Source organism: Xylocopa sonorina, chromosome 5 (assembly GCF_050948175.1).
Source record: "Xylocopa sonorina isolate GNS202 chromosome 5, iyXylSono1_principal, whole genome shotgun sequence".
In the NCBI taxonomy this organism is placed as follows: Eukaryota; Metazoa; Arthropoda; class Insecta; order Hymenoptera; family Apidae; genus Xylocopa; species Xylocopa sonorina.
The window spans coordinates 10887495-10900301 of NC_135197.1; the positions used below are offsets into that span (position 1 = coordinate 10887495).

Sequence of the window (12807 nt, forward strand, 5' to 3'; positions counted from 1 at the left end):
TCTTATCGCGAGGGGCGAGTATTATAGAGAGGCGGATGGCAAAGTTGCCAGACCTAAATCGCGTCGCGGATCGAGGAGTTGACGCGCGCTCAACTTTGAAATCGGCTTGCATTAATACAACGAAGATAATAACGCCGCTCGAACTTCGGTTTCCCCGAGCTCGCGGAAAATCGCGAGTTCACGCTCGAACGGAGTTGTCGAATCCGTTCGTCGCGCGCGATCCGACGAGGATACGCGTCCTCGTCGTCGTCGTCGATGGAACACGTATATCGAAATAATTCGAACGTTAAATATTCCGCACGCAAACCGTGCGGGAAGCTTCTTACGTGTCTCGTCGCGCGAAATTCCTGTCCTCGATCGAACGATTGATCCTATCAAGTGCCTCCACGAAACTGACAAGCGTCGTGTTACTTTTACGCTGAGAGAGTTTCAATGGTTCGCTCGACGGGTGGATTGTCGACAATTTCCTCGGGTATTTACGTGGAATTGGAGAGCTCGCCGAGAAAATCGGCTGGCTCTGTCTATGCGCGTGAATTTTATTACACTTTTTGGTTCTTCTAATTTGTTCTGTACGAAGCGTTGGTGCTCGTTTCGAATGCGCATAATGCACGTGGATACAAGCGTTTGAAATGAACCGGAGAAATATGAGCCGAGATAGAACAATGGCACGGAATGGAACGAAACTTGCACGGATTCAGGCGAGACCGGTAGATTTAAAACAGGACCTCAATAGTTCCAGACAAGACGGCCTACGGCGGTGAGAAAAAAAAAATGGATAGAACGTATGCTCGGATCTAGGTGAAGGTAAATGAAACGGGAGATATTCCACCATGCCCCCCGTTATACGCAACGGACCTAAATAAAGACTGAAATCCGCGATACGAACGTCGTCGAGGATCAATTCAATTGGATATCTGAAATCTATGAAACCAGTCCAGCTGGCAGCGAATGTTTAAACATTCGATATTTCACGGACATCCTCGTCGATCGTGACGGAAACTGCATCGACGTCGCGTCGCTTATTTCCCGAACGAACGTGAACGGCCTGGCCTGCTTCTTTAATCCGACACGCTTTAAATTTCCATCCGAGCGTGCGAGTCCCGACGAGATTTACTCGCAAGGCGACGAAAGCCCCGCCGTCGAACCATTAGCATATCTCTGTTCGACGGAGGACGAGGAAGATGAAGGTAGAGCCCGAGTAAAACAGCAATTTCCCCGTTAGAAAAATTTATGCGGAGGAACTACCGTCGGTAGCCAGGCGGCCCGTTCTCGCGCTCGCCATTTAACTACGTCCACGTGGACAGACTGTTCGGTAATGAAAATCGACGAGAGACGGTAAAATGAATTCGCTTCAGTTCTGGTCTCATTCGACTCGAATACTTCTCGACCGCTAGTCTCTGGATTTCATAAAACCCTCGGATCGCTCGTGCACCTTTAATCCGTTCGATCGTCGCGTTATCTTTACAGATTCGCTGGTCTCGAAATTTATTTCGAGTGGACAACTGCTCTTCTGGAACGCGATTCAAGGGACGAAAATCGTGTCGACGATTCCCGTAAATACCAGCGGGACTGAAACGTCGAACCGTCACCTTTTCTCCAGCCGAACCCGGCATCGAGTATTCGACTCGACCCGCCGCGTAATTTATATCGACGAAGCCAGAGGTGGGCGGAAAACGAGCCAAATTAAATCGAACGAAGGAACGAGACGAGTCGACGGCGGGAGGGATCGTTCGTCAGGAAATGAAGAACAAGTTCTCCGCGAGGCATTAACACGCCGGACGGGGTCGCGTCGCGAGACGGTTGGAAACGAGAAACGAGTGTCGACAGGGCTCCCCTTTGTTATAACACCGTGCACGATAGCGCGAGAACTCGCGGGAAGAAGTAAGTATTGTTCAGCAGGAAATTCGTCCTTCTTACCCCGTCGAGAGACGGTCAATATTTGCGGGCGCGAGTGTTCCCCCTGCTCGAAGAATCCACTCTCGTGCCAAACCCCCCGCGAGCAACCCCTCTCTCTCTGTCTCTGTCCGAATTATTATCGATGAGACGAAGGAAATGAGAATCCTCCGTGACAATGACGATACCTTGTTCGTTTGCGCGGGCAAAAACGAGCGTCTCGACGCCGCCTACCACTTTCGAACGCTATTCGACTACGTAATGGAGTTGGAGGTTTAACTAACTAGCCGTAACTTCGACGCTGCCCGCGTAACAAGGACACCACCGGGGGAATACCCTGGCTAAGGAGACCCGTAAATGGGCCGTGCACCGCGTTGCTCTTGATAAATCGAACCGTGTAATTAAATCAAATTCCGGTGGACCGTTAGCCGGCGGGACGAAGAATCGACCCGCGCAGGATAAAGAGCGAAACTCGATTACTCGGCTGGACAAATTCCCTTTCCATGGAACTACCGTTTTTTTTTCCTTTTTTTTTCTTTAAGAACGTCCAATTACGCTTCACGTGTTCGCAGATCACGCGTACTCGGCAAATTTGCTCTTCCACGGCTTCCGACACTTGCTCCTGACAGTTTTTCATTCTACGTTTGCACGAAGAAGAAACGCGCCGCGTTTCACAGCCCTGTCTGCGGATTTAACCGCGGTTCCGGTTTAATTCCAACCCCGCGCGCGCGTTACGCCAGCGAATGGATTAGAACCGCGGTCGAACGATATTTAAACTTCCCCTAATGCGGGTACCGCGATAGCGAGTAGGGTAGTGGATAAACACTGGCGAATAAATCAGCGAAGCAGTTACTTCGACGATTAGAACGGCGGTACGCTGGTTCTAGGTCGCGCGGAACACGGCCATCTCCATTCTTCGGTGAGAAACAGGGTTGAACGGTGGTTTTCCTTCGTTTGGAAACCGCGAAACCCCGCGCGAACGATCCTCTCAGACGCGCAAAAAACACCACCCAATATTATTCGCCGGCGTGTCGAGTCAGGCATTTTTCATTTCTCACTGTTTGCCATTAGATTAACGGCGTCTGCGTTCACCTAACCCTCCTCATCGCGATTCAACCCCTCTCTCGACTGACTGCGTCTCTTTAATTATTTCTCTCCTGTCGCGACTATTCATTTCCACGGGGTGCTTTACTTTCGTGCAATATTCATTTCGTTGTACGTGTGAATTGAACGACATTAATTGCTCTGTATGGAATATAGCTGGGGAACCGTTAAAGGGAACTAATTTGCTTCGTGTGTTATAATCCCCCCCCCCCCCTTCTAATTTACCTCGTGCGTTATAACCCTCTATTTCTTTGGTACCGTTTCGTTTCAATCGCGCAATTGGGGACACGTCTTCGTTTCGAGAATAACAACTGTCTACGAAGAACAAGCTGGAAACGAGTAGGGAAAGTAGAGTGGTAAACAGGAATATTTTTCATAGAATTTCCATCGACCACCTCACCGAAATATTCTGAAAGGGGTGGAAAATAGGGGAATAAAAGTAAACGGAAGAAAGCCGCGGCGTATCGCGGCTTCCCCGTGCCGATAAAACCAACTCCGATCGAGCGGAGTCCTCGGTGGAAAGTTTGAAAAGAAGCTTTTGAGTCACATTCTCTCTCGAGCCGCAATATCGGGGAAGCAGTTACGGATAAATATGCGAGGCCGGAATTAGGGTCGTTTCGATAGAAAATGCGAGGTAGCGAAGAAGAGGGATGGAAGCGAGGGGTGGCTCGATCAAACAGAAACTCGAAAGTAGACGTTCGTCCGATGCAATTGCAAAGCTGAGGACGCGCGAGACGCGAAGACAGTTGCGGAGGAGACTGGAAAGATTTACTACGATTTGCTCGCGAGATGCGGATTCCTCGCGCGTAAAAGCGATATATTAGACGCGACGCGGAGCCCGCGTAAGTTGGACGCCCTCGCGGAAGGTTGACTCTGTCTTCGCCGGTTAAAAAGCGTAGGAGCGAAACCTCTGAGGCGGTGGGTGCGCAGGGGCTCGCAGTACTCGAGGGCGCGCTGACCGAGGAGAAACGGAGGCTGGTGACGGAAACTCTAAAATGAAGGTCTAAGTAGCGGAGCTGGTAAGCTTAACCCAGCATATGTGTGGTGTATACCGAGGGGCGTGCGAGGGGGTGTAATCCGTGCTACCCATTCGCAGCCACGAAAACTAAGTACGTGAAACGAATTATTATCAGACCGCGGAACGAGCTTCCAAGGCGTAACATCTGCGTAGGCTGGGGACTATCAGCGCCTCTTTTTCGCTTCTGAGCCGAGCGAGCGCCACGGACCGGTTCCCGTGAATTTACATTTACCCTCGCCGGTTCGCCCTCCTTTTTTTCATCTCGATTCCCTTCAAAAGCCCCGGGATTTCGTACCTGCTGGCGTGCAAATGGTTGCTCGAATTAGTATATGAGAATTTGACGATCTCACGGGCGGAAAACTGCGGATGCAGCCAGCTTTTCAAACGGACTCGACGCGTCGAGCCTCCGCGTCTGACGCAGTACACCGCGACTTAATCTACCGCGAACTACCCTCCTGCCACGGAGTAAAGATTGCCACGTGGTTTTCGCATCGATCAGACAGCTGTTATCATACTCGAGGCTACGATCGAACGCATAGCATCCCTTTAGGAAGCTATAAATTCCATCCTTCTTGCGAACGAGCTTAATCTGTGGAATTCAACTACCCACGAGCGAGGGTAAATAGTCGAGCTCTCCTTCGCCGACGAACGTGTCGGTTATTTAAGACTTTATCTAGATCTTTATGCACCGGACGTGCCAGAATCCCGCTCGTCCGGTCGGGAATTCCTTCCCTTCGTGACAAATATCCGCTACGTCCCGGATTTGAAGCGGGAACTTTACCGCCGCTTCGTGCGCGGCATCTTACCCTCTACGTTCTCGCGACCGCCACGATTCATTATCCTCGTTACTCGTTCCAAAGTGTGCATCCATCGTCCACCTCGAGCTAAGCGAAAGCTCGCGCAAACATCACTCGCGAAATTTTCTGCACGCGGACTGCTCAGCGTCACGGTGCGAACGCTTATTAGTTTTGCATTACGCGTAAAACGAAAACGCAATGGCTGTTCCGGAGCTCCGTTTCGTTGTACCGTAGAGGATTCACCGGTGGTACGAGACGACCGCAAACACCGCGACTTCCAACGAAACATTCATATCCTCAAACTCCCGACGCATGAAGCGATCATTTTTAAAGATGAAACCTACGCGAAGTGTGCAAGCTAATATCGATACCAAAGTCTGACAGCGTGGTTCAATATTCCCATAAACGTGCCCGCGTTTAAATGATCGCGCAACCGCTGATTCGTCAATAACCACGCCGCGTATCTGCGTTAATTTACATTCAAGCAGACCGACTAACCGACCGCCAAACCGTCTAGTTAATGGGATAATCAAACGATACACAACAACGCGAACGAACCCTCGGATAACTAACGAGTGAAATCTCATCGAACGATCGCTCGAACCTAAATGTCACGCGTATACAGAGGGTTCCTCCGTATTCCGCGCGAGGGTGGAAAACGTACGAGCGGGCCGTATAAATACCAGGCCAAGAAGTTTCTCTCGAGCCGGCTTTATAAGAACACGGGAAATGATAGCGCACACGCGCTCAAAATGTGCGGCTCGCTGGTAAGAAGTACGCGGCGATAAATCCTGAGCGTGACCCGGACCACTGGCTTTCCCGCGCCGTTTTGGTCTGCTTGCGCTGCAGCTCGACTCGGCCACCGCTGAGAACCGAAATATTACCTTGTTCCACGGGACAGGGATAACCCGTCCCGAATAATTTCGCGACGGTTAAACTTAACAGACGAACGGTCACGGATACGAAGCGGATTTATTTCGCCTGTAAAAGAGGAATCGTCGATCGATTGGAAGGGGAATTTGAACAGGTTCCAGACTTTTACCATCATCGTTGATACGATTCGAGAGATTCGAGCTACGCATTCGCGGGATGAACGCTTTAGAATCGCGAGGAAGTAGCGTAAATTTCGTTTCGAGTCCCATTGGAAAGGAAAGCAAGGATAGAGGCGAATAGTAGGACCCATTAATAGGCTGACACGCAGGCACAAGGCAGCCGACGTGCCCACTCCATTAATGGCTCCTACTACTTACGCTTTGATTTACAACCTCGATACACTTCTTCCATCGAGCGTAATGCGTCCCAGGCAGTGACATTAATTCCAAGGTATCGAGCATTAATTGTTTCGCTGGCCTCCCGTTTGATTCAAGATTTGCCCCCACGGTCGATGGACAATAGTCATTTGTCAAGCTAATTGCAAGAAACAGAGTACGCGAGCGAGTAACAGGACTGATGGCGCCGGTTGGATTTTCACCGCGATACTAAACACAGATGAGTTTATCGAGCCTCCACCAGCAACGTTTGACCGGTTGTTGTTTGCGCCCTGTTCGCGTACCCGTGGTTTATGTTTGTGTTGCAACGAGAGCCGCGTACACGTACGGATTGAGACGTCGAGCGCGCTATTTGCCAGCGTCAGGAGCGAATGTTCGCTTGCGTTCGACGGCTGGATGTTTCGAGCATCGTCGTTGGTGACTTTCGTTTACTTTGGAACGTGTTACCGTGTCTGGTTCTGGTCTTAACAGGGTACGTTGAGAGAGACGTTGTCTGAAATACTGGGGACACGGGGAAGGACGAGAACTTTGCGAATATTTCGCGCGACGCCTCCGGCGTGGATACTCGAAATATGCCCCGGGTATTAATTTCCCATAGAACGATAAAATACTTAGCCATCGAAATGAGAAACTTGCCGAGATTCCCAGAACATTCCCAGCCGACTTCGCGTGATTTAACTCGGTGTAATTCAATTCGTATTGCTTAATATTCCTCGCCAACTTTCCACTACCCGGCTCTACATAATGCACACGAATGTAATGATACTTGACAAACTAATTATAGTTCGCGGCAGACGTGCCTCGTCTGCGCCCGTGGGCGAGCAATCCGAGAACGGGGCTGGCGTCGTCGTTCCATCCCTGTTTTAATTCGAGCGCGTTCGCCAGCGGTGGAGGATTAATCGTTAAAATCTTGAAACCGACCCCGATCCATCCTCGTCGGAAGCTGGCGAGCAGCAGCCCTCGTAGCGCCCCGTTCTCGTTCGCGTTAAACAATCATGTCTGATTCGAATCGTACGTGTCCCGAACAGAGGCTCCATAATCTGTTTAAACGCTACGTGTTTAGAAATCGCACGCGATCGCCAGACAAAGCGCAATTAACTCACAAATGATACACAGAGCGCGGGTTGAATAGCGATTAATTGTCTGGCGGTACCGATTGTGTTCGTAGCCGCGCGTAGAACAAGACGGTAAATGAAGACGACGAGGCGAATATTAAATATCGCCTCGTCGTCTACCGAGTCCTGTTTCCACTGGTGACGATAAAACGACACGCTGTGCGTACGCGTGGCACCGTCAAAGGTGGATCCATTATTGCGCGGATGTTTCGCGACGAAAGTCTGCCACCTGTTCGCTCGCGGAGGACGAGCCAGACCCGCCGGAGACGGAAGTCGGGACGGGTGGGAAAAACGCGAGGGTTGCGAAAATCTAGCGCGCGCCGCGGCGGCATCGGTCGTCGTTATGAGAATTCCACGGGAGTGGCCCTCGAGGGCGCGCGAGAGACGCTTATGAAATTCCGTCGAAGCGCGATGCTGGTGCTCGCAGGCTTCGCGCAACGGGGGTGGCGACGGCGAAGAAGAACGGATCGGATTAAAATCGGCTATCGATTCGTCCAATGTGTTGTGCCAGCCGCGGATCGTTAATGGAACAATAATAGACGCGTGGCCAGGCGTATTACTGACGCGTGGCCGATAAAATTACAGAGCCGGGTAATTAATGTCCGATAATGGCCGTGGGTCCCGTTGGTAAAATTATATTCGCGGGAGTTTTACGCGGCTCGGGCCACAATGCATAATCTATCGTGCCGCGGAGTCATGCATAATTCACGCGGTTACAAATTATTCCCCCGTATTACGAATGCCCGACAACATTTCGCTCCTCTGTTTCGTACGCCCCTCCTTTGGCCCGTCGTTACCCCTTGTCCCCTTTCCCGTTCTTCGTTCGCATAATGCGGGTAATAACGCGCGAACGAGCCACGATACGCGGCGATCCATGCAAATTTTTCGACGACGCTGGTTTACAACGAGACAGAGAGGTGTCCCGTCGACGTGTGGATCGTCGCGATCGTCCTTTGTACGTGGAATCGATTCGACGCGAATGCACGCGTTAATTATTATCCGTGCCAGTGAATTACCTACTTTCCTATGCGCAATCAACTTCTCCTTCGCTGGCAAGAATTGTGATTCAAATGGTAAAGCACAGTGGCACCGCGATAACCAGACAAAGCAAGACGTACAATATGAATAAACGAGTTGGGTTTATAGCGCTAGGAGGGCTGTGTGTAACGATTTGAATTGGCTTTATAGCAGGAACGTGACTTCTTTCATATTTTCAAGTATAAACATTCTTATGCGCCGTCGTCGAGTTTTTATTCGACTCGGTTATTACTCGGGGAAATTGCAGTTTCTAATTAGAACGTGTAAACGTTGAACCTTTCCTTTCGTTTCTAACAGTTACCCCTGTTTTACGAACGATTATGCGAGTAACGTATATAACGTTACTGTCCGGTATCCAAAGAAGAAAATCTCATACCCGTTCCCCAATGGTCCCAGATTAAGCGTGAGTAATGAAAAAACTCGAGCCACGCAAAGGTTTCACGGAACATTCGACGGGATACGTGATCCTCGATCTACTTAAAGCACGCCGTCCCAGGGCGTATTATTCTCGACAAAGAACCGTCGGGAACTTGCGAGTTTGGTTATCCTTAATTACACCCGGGCCCGGTTGGAAAAGTTAAAATCTCTGCGTTCGCTCGATCCCTCCAAGTAGAAGAAAAAGGACGAGGGTGAGAACGGTGGAAAAAATCCTTTCCTTCGCGAGAGGAGAAAGAAGCGGCAGAAGAAGAACGCGGAGGCTTGGGGGATGATCGAAACTGAGACATTATCGGCGTGTCAAGAGTTTTCAATAGTTAACGAGCTTTTGATCTGATTATCGAGGAAACTTTCCAAGAACTGCGACAGTCGGTGCAGCCAGCGAGAAGAGTAGAGAACGGACTAATTTCGTCGTTTTAATCTGGCCCGATGGCACTTAAATAATTTATAATAACGAGCGAATCTCTCCCGACTCACCGTACAGAATGTGACAGGGACTTATCGAACGGAGTGAAGGGAAGAACGTGAAAATTGCCAAGGCGCGGACGATCCGTTTGTCCCGGAAGCCGCTCACAGTTCCTACGCGATCCCATTCAACGCCACTCGACTTCGCCGGTCTGTATTTCCTTCGAGACTCACCCGCCTTCCACCCTTCGCGTAGCTTCCGGTGAGAATTATTTATTTTTCTATAGGACGTTCGAGTTCCACTACAACCCCCGCGAACGCGACTGCGCCTTAACTCGAGGAGATCGGTACGTACGGCAAGATCGAGGGCAAATAATAAATAACGGTGGAAAAATATCGGGACGATTACCAGAACGGATCTAGAATCACGGTGGTGGACGTTTGTCACAGTCTCGTTGGTTCGCGGCGATCGTAAAAGTCGGTACGCTCGTTTCTCCGATGGCACCGCGTCCGCGCGACTCGCGGACCAGCGAAACATCGAAATATTTCCCTCGCGTACGTGATGTGTGTTCGGAGTTTTTCCAAATCTGCACACTTACACGACCCGCCCCCTAAATATGCCGCACAATACCTTGTACGTGCCCCGGCGAATTTAAGATCGCCCTCGAACGAAATCCCGCCGCACCCGTACAAACTGTTTCCAATAACCGTCGACCGATCGCTCCACTCGCGGGCGATACACACCGCGTCGCTGATTACCGTTCGCGACGCTCGTCGACGGAATTCACCGAGCGTTCCGCCGTCAGAAAAGTATCATCGATCGTCTCTGTACACGATGTACGTCTACGCTTTGCGATATCTAGTCCGTTCGATCGTAATTCAGGCGTCTATCGGCAGAAACGTTACACACACCCCCGTGCTCGAACGCACCGCGCACGATTCGTTCATCAGCATTCGCTAGAACGCCCCTTTGTCTACGTGCAATCCGCGTATAATCCGTAATACCACGCGAACGGCGTTACTATAACTTACGAAATTGCATCCAATCGACGATTTCGATCGACTGACCCTGATTCAAACGCAGACACGTGGCGTGCGTTAACGAGTCTCGATACAGACTGAGGAATAACATTTATCTGTACGAATTGATTTTTTTAGATTCTTGCGTAAGTATTATGAGTCGAGGAAAATTTTAGAGACGATTAGGCGAACGCAGCTGTGTTTCTCGCTCGCAAATTTGTCAACACGATCTCGCATGCGAAACATCTACGAGGCAACGGAATTCCAGGATTCGCTTGTCCACAAAAACAACCTTCGAATCGAACCGCGAGACGTCAATAGGTGTGCAAACACAGAGAGAGAGAGCGATTTTTTATGATTCTCGTGTTATCGGTGTGTACTCGCGGCAGCAGCGGAATGCAGCCAACTATTTACGCCGTGCGGAGTGTTTTTTTCTCGAAGTGTACCCAGCCAGACATTGTTTCGTTCCGTGGGAAAAGGGTCGAGTGGCTTTTAGTCGGACTCCGTTTTATCGGCTACGCGTGCACGGTTTAAACCGGAAAACGCAGCTCACCCGTATATTTACATTTGATTCGTTAATTAATGCTCTCGACGAGCGCTGGTCCCGAACCGAGAACGGTAAGAGGAGAGAGTGTACGTGGGGTGATTAAAGGAGCGGGCGCGTTTCTGCGCTTCCACGAGTCGCTTTCGACGGAAGAGCATCCGCCATTCGTTCCTGTATAAGCGCGTGTATCTCGTCAGAAAGGGAAGAAAATACCGATATTTCTCGTATTCCCGCAACGAACGTCGTGGATGGCCGCCACAAAGATATTTCACGATCGACTCCTTTTTTTTTCGCACGATTCGCATAAAGCCAGACGAGAGAGCCTTCTCGCCCGGGGCGACAGTGATCGTTTCTTACGGACGTTGATATCGTGTTTCAGATAACGTGTCTATTGGTAACAATTTCAATTTTCCAGACCACCCCCGCCCCGTGGAGCCTGGTTCGATATCGATCCAAGCCGAATGCACGAGCTGACCCGGATTGGAAAGCCCCCGTGGAACGATCTTGGAGCACAAAGAAACGAAAACGAGCCGTTTCGCCGATTTGTGGATCTGACTTTCCATTAGCGAGACAACGTCCCCTCCTTCCGATTGATCGCCACTTTCGTATACATTCTACGTGTTTCCGCGTCTCGACGAGCACCTGTTTTCCTTCTCCCCTTCTTGTTCGTCGTTGTTTTCTCAGAAATTGGCTACCGTGTTACGCGGCAACGAAAACATCGCAATAGCCACGATTAAGGACGGGGAATACAAGGATAATGGGACGCTATTATGTTCGGCAAACAATAATGGCAGCAGCAGTTTCACAGCGGTCCCTATTACGGAATGGAGAGCAGCATCCCCGTTGCATCGGAAAGAACGCGTACGATCGCGATGCTCGAGGTTTCCAGGCGAAAACACCACCCCCTCGACTCCCCTCGATATCAATTATTTCTTAATGAAGAAACAACGATCTAAATAGCTTTACGAGATTGCCCGCTCCCCCTGCATGAATTCTAATGGTTATCGCGAAACGAAGACGGTGCGGTTATTTTGAGGGAAAACATCACCCCTTCGACGTATCGAAGTGAACTCGGTTACGATTAAGCGGTGCCAATGTATTTTGCTACGCTCGATGTTTGCTTTAATCATTCGATGTGATTCCTATTAAGAGGAAATTCGATTAAATAATAAAGGATACAATCAAATTAAATACACCCATAGCATGCTCGCGTGTGATCACGTTACTGTACCTGGTTATGCGAAACGAGAGAGTTAATTAGCCGATGAAGCGGCACAACCGATATCGTTATTCTCGAACGGAATTTCGTCTATAACTTTTCCCGAGCATTAATTATCCGGGGTTAACCCCGACCATATAATGTAACTTCGAATGATACTTACGTAAATCCGTTGAAATGGCTGGCATCGAAGCTCCGACCTCTACATCTCGTCGAGACAGCACGAAGAAGGCGTAGATCGTAGTCAGCGTCCGAGTAGCGGGTAGAAAATTGTCCAGAACACGCAATTGGATTGCGTGGAACGAAGAATGTCGCTTCACGAGGGAGAAGAATTCTTCTGTTTGTCACCTGCGAGTAAAAAGTACGCCTATTCGAGGCTACGTTTCGTTGTATCGATCACTCACATTTCGATCACTTATTTAGTTAGATCGTAGGATTAAATCATATCTGTCACCATGGCGAACGAGTCGAATTTTACGTTTCACAGAGTGTCACTCGAGACGTAACGATAAAAATGCACTGCGTTTCAATGGCAACAGTCTTCGAAACGCGTAGACGGGACCGTGGCTACCGATTGTTGTATCGCTTCTCTTAGAAACTACCCCCTCGCGCAGCACGGGGTACCATAGACGAAACAACGTACAAGTTCCGTGGCGACGCCGCGCGTTTTTCGCTCGCTGCGATCAAAATTCTCGGGACGAACAGTCGATGGGCACACGGCGTGGGGTCACACTTTAAACGACCTCGTTAATCGTTGATCCTCGGGACGAGAACGAGAAGAACACCCGCTCGGAAACCGTGCGCGCCGAGGATCGGGCGGTGACTGAGACCACCGTCCCGTCTCGCTCAGTATTACCCCCTCTCTTTCGCTCCACTGATCCCCCCAACATTCGTGTTCGTCCTCTCTCTCTCTTTTCTATCAACAATGAACGAAATCTTCTTTTTCTAGTC

General features: G+C 50.0%; 2 protein-coding genes across 3 annotated transcripts in view; one reads left to right on the top strand and one right to left on the bottom strand.

Moving 5' to 3' along the window:
* The window catches only part of LOC143424028 (uncharacterized), a 155802-nt gene extending 143716 nt beyond the window's left edge, over nucleotides 1-12086 (bottom strand). For both annotated transcript variants that reach the window (XM_076895833.1, XM_076895832.1), the window contains exon 1: nucleotides 12020-12086. The gene's annotated coding sequence lies outside the window, so the exon portion shown is untranslated. The remainder of the gene's footprint in view (nucleotides 1-12019) is intronic.
* The window catches only part of LOC143424053 (uncharacterized), a 204206-nt gene that overhangs the window by 66783 nt on the left and 124616 nt on the right, over nucleotides 1-12807 (top strand). The window lies entirely within an intron of this gene.